This window comes from Pelodiscus sinensis, chromosome 1 (genome assembly GCF_049634645.1).
Source record: "Pelodiscus sinensis isolate JC-2024 chromosome 1, ASM4963464v1, whole genome shotgun sequence".
Taxonomy (NCBI): Eukaryota; Metazoa; Chordata; order Testudines; family Trionychidae; genus Pelodiscus; species Pelodiscus sinensis.
In genome coordinates this window covers 88,977,177-88,989,352 of record NC_134711.1, presented here as the reverse complement: position 1 = coordinate 88,989,352, position 12,176 = coordinate 88,977,177, and the positions used below count along the sequence as shown (strand labels likewise).

The 12,176-nt window shown below is 46.5% G+C and overlaps 1 protein-coding gene across 1 annotated transcript in view; it reads left to right on the top strand.

The window, feature by feature from the left end:
* Positions 1-82: 82 nt before the first annotated feature.
* The window catches only part of XRCC6 (X-ray repair cross complementing 6), a 68,623-nt gene continuing 56,529 nt past the window's right edge, over positions 83-12,176 (top strand). The window contains exon 1 of the mRNA XM_075936037.1: positions 83-107. The gene's annotated coding sequence lies outside the window, so the exon portion shown is untranslated. The remainder of the gene's footprint in view (positions 108-12,176) is intronic.

The window sequence follows — 12,176 nt, the reverse complement described above, 5'->3', positions numbered from 1 at the left end:
CGGGCGGGCTGCGGAGGCGGGGGATACCCGCCCGGGCACACGTAGGCCGCCGCGGCTTTGCACTGCGCTCCCAGCGGCTGGCGGGAAAGTTTGCTGAGCCGCTCCAGGTGAGTAGCGCGCCCGCTGGCCGAGGCGTAAGGAGGTGGAGGGGCAGTAGCCCCGCAGCTTTGCCCGAGCGGCCTGTAGAGAGGCGAGCCCCGTGTCCCCGGAGCCCCAGCGACGGTGCTGCTGAGGCGCTGGGCTGTGCAGGGCCGGCTGCCAGGTGCAGCGTCCGTGCTGCTCGATCTCGCGTGGGGCTTGGCCGAGCCCTTCTGGGTCTTTGTGGTGGGCTCCATACGAGCCTCAGACCGGTTTTGCAGCCTGCAAGGGAGGAGCAGCGCGCCAGTGGCCGGGAAATGTGGAAATGCAGTTTGTAGCCGTGGTCCCACACCTGCGCAAGCCTGGCCTAAAAGCAATCATATAGGTTTAGAAGTTAAAATTAAAATCCAAGTTAATAATTACTTAGAAAAGTTAGAGGTCAATTTAACTTCTGTGCCAGGAAAGATAATGGAGCAAGTAATTAAGGCATTCATCTGCAAACACCTGGAAGATAATAGGGTGATGGGTAACAGCCAGAATGGTTTTGAAATGAACAAATCATGTCAAACCAATCTGATAGCTTTCTTTGATAAAATAACAAGTCTTGTGGATAAGACAAAAGCGGTGGATGTGGTATACCTAGACTTTAATAAAACAAAAGACAGGACTATGCAGCACTTTAAAGACTAACGAGATGGCTCATTAGGTGATGAGCTTTCGTGGGCCAGACCCACTTCCTCAGATCTGAGGAAGTGGGTCTGGCCCATGAAAGCTCATCGCCTAATAAACCATCTCGTTAGTCTTTAAAGTGCTGCATAGTCCTGTCTTTTGTTTCAGCAAGATCAAACTAACACAGCTACATCTCAATTACTAGATATCAATAAGGCATTGATACAGTCTCACATAATCTCCTTATCAATAAACTAGGCAAATACAACTTAGGTGGGGCTATTATAAGGTGGGTGCATAACTGGCTGGATAACCATTCTCAGAGAGTAGTTATTAGTAGCTCACAATCCTGCTGGAAGGGCATAACTAGTGGGGTTCTGCAGGGGTCTGTTTTGGGACCAGTTCTGTTCAATATCTTCAACAACAATTTAGATATTGGCATAGAGAGTACACTTATTAAGTTTGCAGATGATACCAAGCTGGGAGGGGTTGCAACTACTTGGGAGGATAGGGTCATAATTAAAAATGATCTGGACAAACTAGAGAAATGGTCTGAAGTAAATAGGATGAAGTTTAATACGGACAAATACAAAGTACTTCACTTAGAAAGGAACAACCAGTTTCACACATACAGAATGGGAAGTGACTGTCTAGGAAGGAGTACTGCAAAAAGGGATCTAGGGTCATAGTGGACCACAAGCTAAATATGAGTCAACAGTGTGACACTTACAAAAAAAAAAAAAAAAAAAAAAAAAGCAAACATGATCCAGAGATGCATTAACAGGAATGTTGTGAGCAAGACATAAGAAGTCATTCTTCCGCTCTACTCTGCACTGGCTAGGCCCCAATTGGAGTATTGTGTCCAGGTCTGGGCACCACATTTCAAGAAAGATGTGGAAAAATTGGAGAAGGTCCAGAGAAGAGCAACAAGAATGATTAAAGGTCTAGAAAACATGAGCTATGAGAGAAGACTGAAAGAATTGTGCTTGTTTAATTTAGAAGAGAGAAGACTGGGAAGGGACATGATAGCAGTTTTCAAGTATCTAAAAGTGTGTTATAAGGAGGAGGGTGAAAAATTGTTCTCCTTGGGCTCTGATGATAGACAAGAAGCAGTGGGCTTAAATTGCAGGAAGGGAGGTTTAAGTTGGATATTAGGAAAAACTTCCTAACTGTCAGGGTGGTTAAACACTGGAATAAATTGCCTAGAGAAGTTGTGGAATCTCTCTCTGGAGATATTTAAGAGCAGGTTAGATAGATCTATCAGGGATGATCTAGACAGTGCTCGATCCTGCCATGAGGACAGGGGACTGGACTCGATGACCTCTTGAGGTCCCTTCCAGTTCTAGTATTCTATGAATCTGTAAACAGCCACTGGTGCAACCCTTTTGCGCTTCAGAGTCCTGCTGCCAGTCACTGAATGAGCGGCCTGCATGGGGTTTGCAGAACTGGTCCTTTGTGGGTCTGGAAAGACCCGTTAGCAATTCTTCCCTATATTTATGTTATAGTATCACCTGGGAGCTCCAGTCATGGATCCAGGATCTGATTGTTAGAAGACACTGAACAGCCATATAAACAGATTGTCCCAGCCCCTAAGAGCTTTGTTCATGTTTTAGAAGGAGCAGCCGTCTGTTGCATTCTATTTTCAGACAGTTACTGTTGTTGGGGCAGAGCCACCACTGGGACTTTCAGAGGAAAATAAATGCTATTCTTGGGTGAATTAATGCCTCTTAATTTTTGAGAAGTGTCACTTATTCACAGGGTCTCATCAGTGGTCTCCAGCCTCTTTAAGCATGAGATCACTTTTTGAATTTAAGAGCAATCCAAGATCTACCTCAAACCCAAATCCCCTTGCCCCACCTCTTTTGTGCCCCTTCTCCAAGGCCCCACCCCTGCTCACTCCATTCTCCCTCCTTCCTCCATCACTTTCACCAGGCTGGGGCAGAGGGTTGGGATTGGATTAAGGGATTTGCAGTGTGAGAGGCGCTCTTAGCTGAGCTAGGGGCAGGCAGTTGGGGTATTAGAGTGGGTTCTAGATGCAGGCTCTGGGAGAGTGTTTGGATGCAGGAGTGCTCAGGGTGAGAACAGGTGTATGGGGTGCTGGAGGGGGTTTATGACGGGTAGGTCTCAGGATGTGGGCTCCTTCTGGGCACTACTTATGTCAGGTGGCCCCAGGGTGGTGGTGCAGTGGGGCTAAGGCAGGCATATCCCTGCCCTGGCCCTGTACCACTCCCAAAAGCAGCCAGCAAACTTTTATTTCATGTTTAACCACCCTGACAGTTAGGAAGTTTTTCCTAATGTCCAACCTAAACCTCCCTTGCTGCAGTTTAGCTCATTGCTTCTAGTTCTATCATCAGAGGCTAACGAGAACGATTTTTCTCCTTCTTCCTCCTTGTAACATCCTTTTAGATACTGGAAAACTGCTATCATGTCCCCTCTCTGTCTTCTCTTTTCTAAATTAATATGAAGTATAAACCTGTTTACTAATCTAGACATGGTAAGTGAGGGCCATTAGTAGTTCTTAAGGAACTTAATGGCCTGGTAATTGGGACAATGATCTGTGAATAGTCTTGCTTTTCCTGTAAGCCTGGACTGTGGTTGGTCCTGCTGTGACATGTGGCCAGGTCACCTGATACTGGAATCCATATTGAATTTTGTACTTTTCCACAGGGGTGTGGCACTGGAGAAAGGCTTCCTGCCCTAGGAATATTCTATATAAGGAAAGAGAAGTAAACAGTGACTGTCTTCAGCTGGCTTTACAGACTGCCACCCCAAGAGGTTATAATAAAACACCTGGGAAAAAAATGTAATAACAGGGCTGGAGAACAGCTGCTGTACCCAGGTCAGAAAGAATAGCTCTGGCCCAAAAATGACTTTACCTGAAATAAGAACTTGGGTGCAAAATTATGATTAGTAACAAATGATCTTTAATATATTAGATTTAGCTAGCGTGTTTTATTTTGCTTAGTGACTTACTTTGATCTGCCTGCTTTCACACTTTTATACTTAATAAAATCACTTTTGTTTATTATTAAACCCAGTGTAAATAATTGTTGCCAGGATGCAGGAGAGTGGAAGGGAGAATAGCTGTGTATATCTCTGTCATTGATAAAGAGGGCAAGCAACTTATGAGCTTGCTCTGTATAAAACTTTTATCTGGGGTTGTGGTCCCTTTGGGATTGTGCACCTAGGTGCTGTGTCAAGTCCTTGTGACTGAGCCTTCCCAGAACTAAGCTACTCTGTGTCTGTACTGCTTTGCTGTGGGCTGTGATTCCCAACTCTGTGCCTTTGCTGGGAAGACCAGAGGTTCTGGCTAGCAGGATAGGGTGGTGGGATGACCTAGAAGGCAGGTAAGCTGGCTGAGTGGTATTTTCAGCACAGTAAGTGATACTCTCAAAGGATCTCTGAGCAAACCCATCACAGTGTATTAGAACTGTGGTCCACTGAAGTGCTGGTAAAAGATTTCTCTCTACTTTCTGGGTTATTACCTGGCCTGGTGATTCAAAAGATAAAACCTCGTCACAGCAGGGGGCAGTATCCCTAAAATTACATGCTGTGATCCACTTCAGGGCAGATTTGCTCCATCAGTTTCTATCACTCCACCTCACCTACCAGAGATCACTCATAAGCTGTTGTGCCTCTTTCCCTAGTACAGTGTTTCTCAACCAGTGGTACACATACCCTTTGGGGTACGCGAGAAGTCTGGGGGCGGGGGTACCTCAACACAAATGAAATTTGGCAAAAAATGTCCGGGGTGGGGGTGGCTTGTCAAATTGAACATTCGGAGCCACGCACCCGGACATTAACAGCCACTCCGTGCACGCCTGGTGGGAAAAGTGTGTGGCTGCAGTGGCAGCTCTGGTGAGACCCAGGTTAGGTCCAAGTTGGGGGGCAGGTTTAGGCGGGGAGAAAAAGAAAGTCACTTCTTCAAGTTTGTTTCCTCTCCAGTAGCCTCCTCGGGGTGCTCCAGCGGGGAGGGTGGCTGAACCTGGAGATGTGCCATGCCCATCAGCAGCTCAGTACAATGCATCCCAATAGCATCTTCCCCGGGGTGCTGCAGAGAGGAGCTAAAAGGTTGTGAAGCATAAGCTTTGCTCCAAAGGACCCCTCCCCCCACATCAGCGGCATAACGAGGAGGAGCAGTTGCCCCCAGGCGCCATGCTAGGGGGGTGCTGGGCTGGGGTGGGAGTGTACAGCCCCATGTGGCGAGCCTGGCCCTGGCGGGCCACTTGCTCCCTGCAGACAAGCCACTGAGGTAGGGCTGGGTGGCAGGAGTGAGCGCTTCAAAGGTAGGGTTACGTCTGGTGCCTGGCTCTGGGGGAGAGGAGGGGCATTGGATTAGAGCAGGGAGGTTGCGGGTGCCTGGCTCTGGGGGTACTTTAAAAAAATTATAAGAGTACTTTGTAAAAAAAAGTTGAGACACACTGCCCCAGCATCTCCATGCAGAGGATTCTGAAGCATCTTTTTGAAGAGGCAGTTATTTCAACTAGCTAAATGGGGGAGAGTTTGGAACAGTGTTCCCTGTAAACTGTGTGTTTTGGGCGGCCTCCCAGGAAAAATTCAAATACCGTATTTTCTGGCGTATAAGGCGACTGGGCGTATAAGACGACCCCCTAATTTTCTAGTTAAAAGATAGGTTTTCGTCTTATACTCGCCGTATAAGACTACTCCCCCTTCAGAGGCCAACCGGCAGCGCCCCTCCGCCTCCCCGGCTTTGCTCCCGGTGTCCCTGGTCTGCTGGAGACGGTCCCCAGCAGACCAGGGGCACCGGGAGCAAAGCCGAAGTGGCAGCGGGGTGCTGCGCTTCTGAGGTTTTGCTCTGGCAAAGCCTCAGAGGTGCGGGACCCCGCCGTGGCTGCGGCTTTGCTCCCGGTGTCCCTGGTCTGCTGGAGACGGTCCCCAGCAGACCAGGGACACCGGCAGCAAAGCCTCTGAGGACGCTGGCAGCGGGACAGCCGCGGCGCGTCTGGGCTGCCCCGCTGCCGGAGCCCCTCCGTGGCTTTGCTCCACGTCTTCCTGGTCTGCAGACCAGGGAGACGTGGAGCAGCTTTTCTCGCCCCGGAGTACATGGGCGGCGGGACTGCGAGGTCCCGCAGTCTGTGTCCTCCGGGGCGAGAAAAGCCCCGTTCGAACCTGCAAGTCGGGGACTGCCTGTATACCCGGCGTATAAGACGACCCCCGATTTTTGGGGGATGTTTTTTAGCATAAAAAGTCGTCTTATACGCCGGAAAATACGGTAGCTGCCGAGCTGATTAGCAGAGTGCCCATATTGTCCCACAGCCAGAAGCATGTTTCTACTGGTAGTGCACATAACACAATTTATTCTGCACACAGATGGAAAAAAACCAGGGAATGTTGGACTGGAAATCTCTTTGGGGACTGGACCCATCTTTTTGTTGTGTGTTTGTGCAGTACCTAGTGCAATTGGGGTCCTGCTTCAGGACTAGGACTTATAGGTGCTATTGCAATACAAATAGTAAGTGAAATATACAGAGGCAGATTTTTCTGTAAAGGTCTTACCTTCCTTCCTCCCCCCCCCTGCATCCCCCTCCTGTTCTGAAATGTGATTTGTCCTTTTCATATGTGTTCATTTTTTTAATTGTATCCTTTGGTATATATGGTTGTGACTATTTTCTTCCACTAATTGATCTGAGGAAGTGGGTCTGGCCCACGAAAGCTCATCATCTAATAAACCATCTTGTTAGTCTTTAAAGTGCTACATTGTCCTGCATTATACATCTAGGTGATTTTTAAATCATTGAATTAAATCATGATTTAAATCAAGTTTCCCGCTGATACTACTTCACCTTTTTTAAACAATGGTACAAATATGATCCCTAAAACATGTTAACTTACAACTCAGTACAGCATTTTACAATATCTAAGGCTGTGTCTAGATTGCACCCCTTTTCCGTAAAAGGGATGCAAATTAGACACAGCGCAATTGCAAATGAAGCGGGGATTTAAATCTTCCCCGCTTCATTTGCATAAACATGGCTGCTGCTTTTTTCCAGCTCGGGGCTTTGCCGGCAAAAAGCGCCAGTCTAGACGGGGATCTTTCGGAAAATAAAGCCTTTTCCGAAAGATCCCTTATTCTTCTTAAAATCAGGAATAAGGGATCTTTCGGAAAAGGCTTTATTTTCCGAAAGATCCCCGTCTAGACTGGCGCTTTTTGCCGGCAAAGCCCCGAGCTGGAAAAAAGCAGCAGCCATGTTTATGCAAATGAAGCGGGGAAGATTTAAATCCCCGCTTCATTTGCAATTGCGCTGTGTCTAATTGCATCCCTTTTACGGAAAAGGGGTGCAATCTAGACACAGCCTAAGAGTATAGTTTTTGTAATTTTTTTTAGATAACTAGATTTTTATTGATTTAGGAAATCTATATATTTGAGAGAGTTTGAGAGTGAGCGAATCTGTCAGTCTTTTTGTTCAAGAACGCCTCTTAAACAGTAAGAGGTAGGACCACCAAATTTGGTATGCATCTTCCTCTTATAATTTAAAGCAAGTTAAGGATTTGGTGGTGGTGGGGGGGTCTGGAGCTCCCCTCCCCCCCTCCATGCATATAGGAACCCATAAAACCATATAGAAGAGACACACAATCTCTAGACAAGTGAAAGGGGCTGGCTGGGGCCATTCCTCCCCCCAATCTGGGCTGCCCAACCCTCAAGTACACTTTGGGGGGGGCTGCACCCCCCATTCATATAGGAGTATTCCTGGCTATTCCCCTTCATCAGGGAACAAGGGGAAAGTGTGCAGTTTGCTCCATTCCTCATTCTGGTTGGAGAGTGAAGGGGGTAGACGAATCTGGATCTGCTGCATCTGGAGGACATGCACCCCTTCCCTGGCAGTGTCTGCTGGGGCTACAGCAACCATGGAGAGGAGCTTCTTACCTAGTCCCAAACTACTGTGGTAAGAGAGGGCTGGGGTTGTCTTTTCTCCCCAGGGTAGCTTGCATACTGATCTCCCTCATCCCCAGCCCCACCCCAGAACAATGATTTAAATGAAGAAAAACAAAAATTGAGATAAGGACCTGAATAACGCAGGGTAAATCTTTTAGTAGTGTATAGTTCTCATTACTTGTGTCAAGCTGCAGGTGCAGCAGCAAAGTTTCACATTTGCAATTGCAGCAGTCTTCTGCGTTGCTGGCGGATGGCTGTCAAACTTTTTTTTTAATTTTAAAATTTTATTAGCTCCAACAGACAAGTCATCACAACACTAATGTATGGCGTCCTTAGAGCTTCTATAACTAGCTCTCATCTTCCTCTCTCCCACTGTCATTTTGATTCATAGACTGAAACAGAAATATGAATTTTCCTGCTTTTTGAACTCCTAGTCAATTTCTTAGCTTTGAACGAATAATACCAAATGATGAAAATATTTGCTCTGTCTCTGCAGAGGAAATCTGCGAAAAGTTGGCTTAGCAACCGAAGGAACTTTGTTTTAAGGTGGCTGGGTAATGATTCCCACCAACTCAAGGAAGTGACTTAGTCAATATACATTTATTGATATTTTGAACAATTTGATTTTGCTCCAGCCCTGAAATTTATTATGAAAGAATAACTGAGGAGTGAGTCTGAGATGCCCATGCATCATCATCTTTTTAAGTTAGGCATCTACCTTTGTATCTGAGCTTAAGAATGTTTGCAAGAAAATGAGGTGGAGTTAGTGCAGGGGTGGGCAAGATGAGGCCTGTGGACTGGATCAGGCCTGCTAAGTCATCATAGCCAGCCTCCGGGCTGACCCACCAGGACCCTCAGGCACAGAAGCAGCCCCACGCCGCTTTAAGCAGCTGGCTACTCCCTATGGCTCTCTACTCCGGCCGCCAGGGGGAGGGGAAGGCTTTGCATGCTGCTTCTGTCCATAGCACAATTTCTCAGCTCCTATTGGCTGGAAACTGCAATTAGTTTCAATAGAAGATACAGAAGTAAGGCTGTGTGTGGGGTAGAGCTACCAGGGACCAGCTGCCACTGTACTTGCATCAGAGCAAATCCCTCATGTGGCCAGGCAATGTCATGATTTGACAGATGCAGTTTTATTTCAACATAGCCACAGAATACCTCAGTTACCCGCTCTCATCATAGTCCTCATTGACTGTAGCTTTGTCTGATTCAGTATCAGATTTGCTTGGTTTTAAAAGATTCCTGTCTGGCATCTGAAAGAGAAACAGGCCTCTCTCTCGCGTATGCTTTGGTATCACTACTATACATTCTGCAAATTGTGCTCTGCTCCATCGTCACCTTTGGCCTTCAGATCTTTTCCCTTTTGGGCCCAACACTTAAACATCAGAAAATATTTTGGGGATATGTGCTCTCCAAGATCTAGCAGTTCTCACTTCAATTCTCCTTGTGTTGTTTGCTTCCAGGAGTATGTGCCCAGTTACCCTGTTCCCAGAGCCTTACAGCCTGAGTTCTTGCAGATACTTTGAATAAGTTTCCAGGCCAGCAGGAGCGTGACTGAACATTTTTGCCTTGTGATGCTTGCCCACAATCCAGGAAGCTGGGCTTTCTTTTTGTAATGGGGACTAGTTTTTCCTCCTTGTAAAATGCTACAAAGTGAATCTTGCATAAATGTGGTTTGGTGGCTTTGGAAACTAGAGACCTGGCTTCACTGAGAAAGTAGTACAGCAGTAGCAGTGCAGGGCCACAAATTTGTCTTGGCACTGGGTTTAATAGGAGGAGGCTACCCCAGGGTGAATGCAGGCTCCATGCCTAGGCTTCATTCCTTGACATTTCTGAGACCAACACGAGGGCCTGTGCTGAACATAGCTTGTGGGGGGACCTGTCTCTAGGAAGTGGACTGGAAAAGAACTATCCTCATACAATGAGTTGTCCTGTGCACCTTAAAGATGAACAAAGATATAGGATCATGAGCTTTTGTGGGTAAAATCCATTTCACTAGATGAGTTGAGTGGAAATACAGAATCCAAGATATGTACAGCAGGGAAAACAGTCTGTAAGGTGCCACAGGACTACGCATTGTTTTTTAAAGTTACAGACTAACATGGCTTCTTCTCTGAGACCATCTTCACACAGGCCACCAGAGCTATTGGAGGGTCACAACCTTCAGACACTGTTTCCCAGTCTGACTTTGCAGTAGTCGCACAGAGGCCTACAGTATGTTGTAGGGAATGTGAGTTACATAACCATGAAAAAAATAGCAGTGCCATCTAGAGGTAGTATGAGAATTGGCGCTGTGCCACAATTTCCCATCTTTCACTCCTGTAAACAGATGTCAGTCCAACTTCAGTCCTCAAAATCGACAGAGTTGCACAAGGGCTTAGTTTGGCCTGTAACGGTCTTCCAAATCTGTCTCCCTTATATTGTTTTGGATATCTCTTTGCAAGAATCTATGGCAAGTAAGGATGTTAAGGACTAGCAAATGCTTATTGGTTAGTCAGTTGACTAGTTCAGTGTTTCTCAACCTTTTTTATAAAGTACCCCTTTAAAAAAATTAAGTAACCCCAGTACCTACAGTTTTCAGACACATTTTCTTCTACCATTGCAACACATTTGTTTAAACAACTTAATTGTAGCTGGGTGGGCGATGAAATGTTTGGGTGTAAAATGTACAAAACTAATGAAGTGTTGTAAAACTTAAAACAAAAATTCAGTTTTCTCCAAATTTCAGTTGTGTTGACGTACCCCCCCAGACTCATCTCGAGTACCCCTAAGGGTACTCTTACCACTGGTTGAGAAACACCGGACTAGTCGATTCCCACCCCCTTGCTACCTCTATCAGATAAAGGCAGCAGTGGAGGGAGGGGGAGAAGGGTAATTTCAAAGGGGCAGCTGCAGCACACCTGATCTGTGGCTCAGCTGTGCAGTGCTGCCCTTTTAAAATGCTGAAGCACTGTGGAGCCCAGGGATCAGCTGTGTGGCAGCTGCCCCTTTGAAACTCTAAGGTGGCATTTCAAGGGGCAGCACTGTGGAGATCAGGGTCAGCTTGGGACTCCCCAGTTGATCCCAAGCTGGGGAGTCCCCTCTGACCCCTGGCTCCATGGCTTTGAAATGCACAAGAGCCCCCACTGGGGACTCTTTGTATGTTTCAAAGCAGGCACCAGCAGGCAGCCCAGAGTCAGTGGGACTTCCCAGCGGGGGCTCTAGTATATTTCAAAGGAGAAATGTGAAAGTGCCTGTCAAGTAGTCCATGGAAATTCCATCAACTACTCCACTAGTCAATTAACTGCAATATAACATCCTTAATAGAGTCCAAACTGTTTAGTATTAGGTGGCTAGGAGGAATGCTCACACCTCTCTCTTCTCCCTGCCCCCCCCACCCACACTCCACACCTCCTTCCCCTTCTTCATCCCCTCTCCTGCAATAGGAATTTGCTTCCGGCTAAGTATGTATTATGCAACACTATGTTTAATCATTCATAAGTCATCTGGGTTGCTTGTAAGGCTGCACTTGCTCTGGGCAACTTGTCCGTCATCCCATGGTTACTGAACACTTTGAAGCCTGAACCAAACCATCTGTTCAGACTATATTCTAGAGATCCCTTGAGAGGTTCCCTTTACAGCAGTTGCTGCAGGCCTAAAAGCAGTGTCCTGTAACTAGCAGCATGGATTGTTTGGCTGCTGTTCCCCCTTTGGCATAAGTGCCTGCCTTCTTTTAGACTATTGCTGCTAGCTAATGTCTAAGAACAGCTTTCCCATGCGTGAATCTGCATTTGGTAACAAAGTAGCTAGTTATGCAACTGTAATCCAGACTCCTCTTGCATAAGTGCAATGTCCACTCTGATATTCTTTGTCCTTTAAAATATCAGCAGAATCCAGTTTCTTAGCTTTAAGGGGGAGAGGTGGGTATAATTATTCTGTCCCCACTGTGCTTTGAATTTATGTAAATAGATGTTTCAACATAATTTGCCTACGTTCTGAAGGTTGAACTGATTGCTAACTCAAATCAGGAAGGATTTTCTCCTTTTCCCTTAGAGCCATGTTTACAATAATGCAGCAATGAATGGAATAAGATAAGGTGAGTATTCCATGCAACTTCCCCCTACTTCTACAGGGAAAGCCAGGCAGTAGGCCTCCCTCTTATTTAAAAAACAAAAGACTTGGCTGATATCTTTCATTTTAAATGTTGAGATGACTTGAGTGGACTGAGGGAAGTTCCAGAACAGGCTTCCTCACCAGCCAGCCCCTCTTCTCCTCCTCCATCTTTCAACTCAGCTTACCTCCTTCTTTAGCAGGAATGATTGGGGAAGTTTATTCTTCCCTGTCCATTCAAGTGGAATGTTATGAGGGCATTTCACTCAAGTGAAGGCCAAAGAGCATCCCCTCTGCTCCATCCCGCCGATATTGTTAAGCAGCAGTGAGAGGCTCTTCAAAATTGCATCAAGGAAAGTAACCCTGATGTAGGAGCAGGTTATGCATGGAAACACAATCCCCAAACTTGATGCTGCCTATAACCAGGCCAGCTCAATCAGAGTGA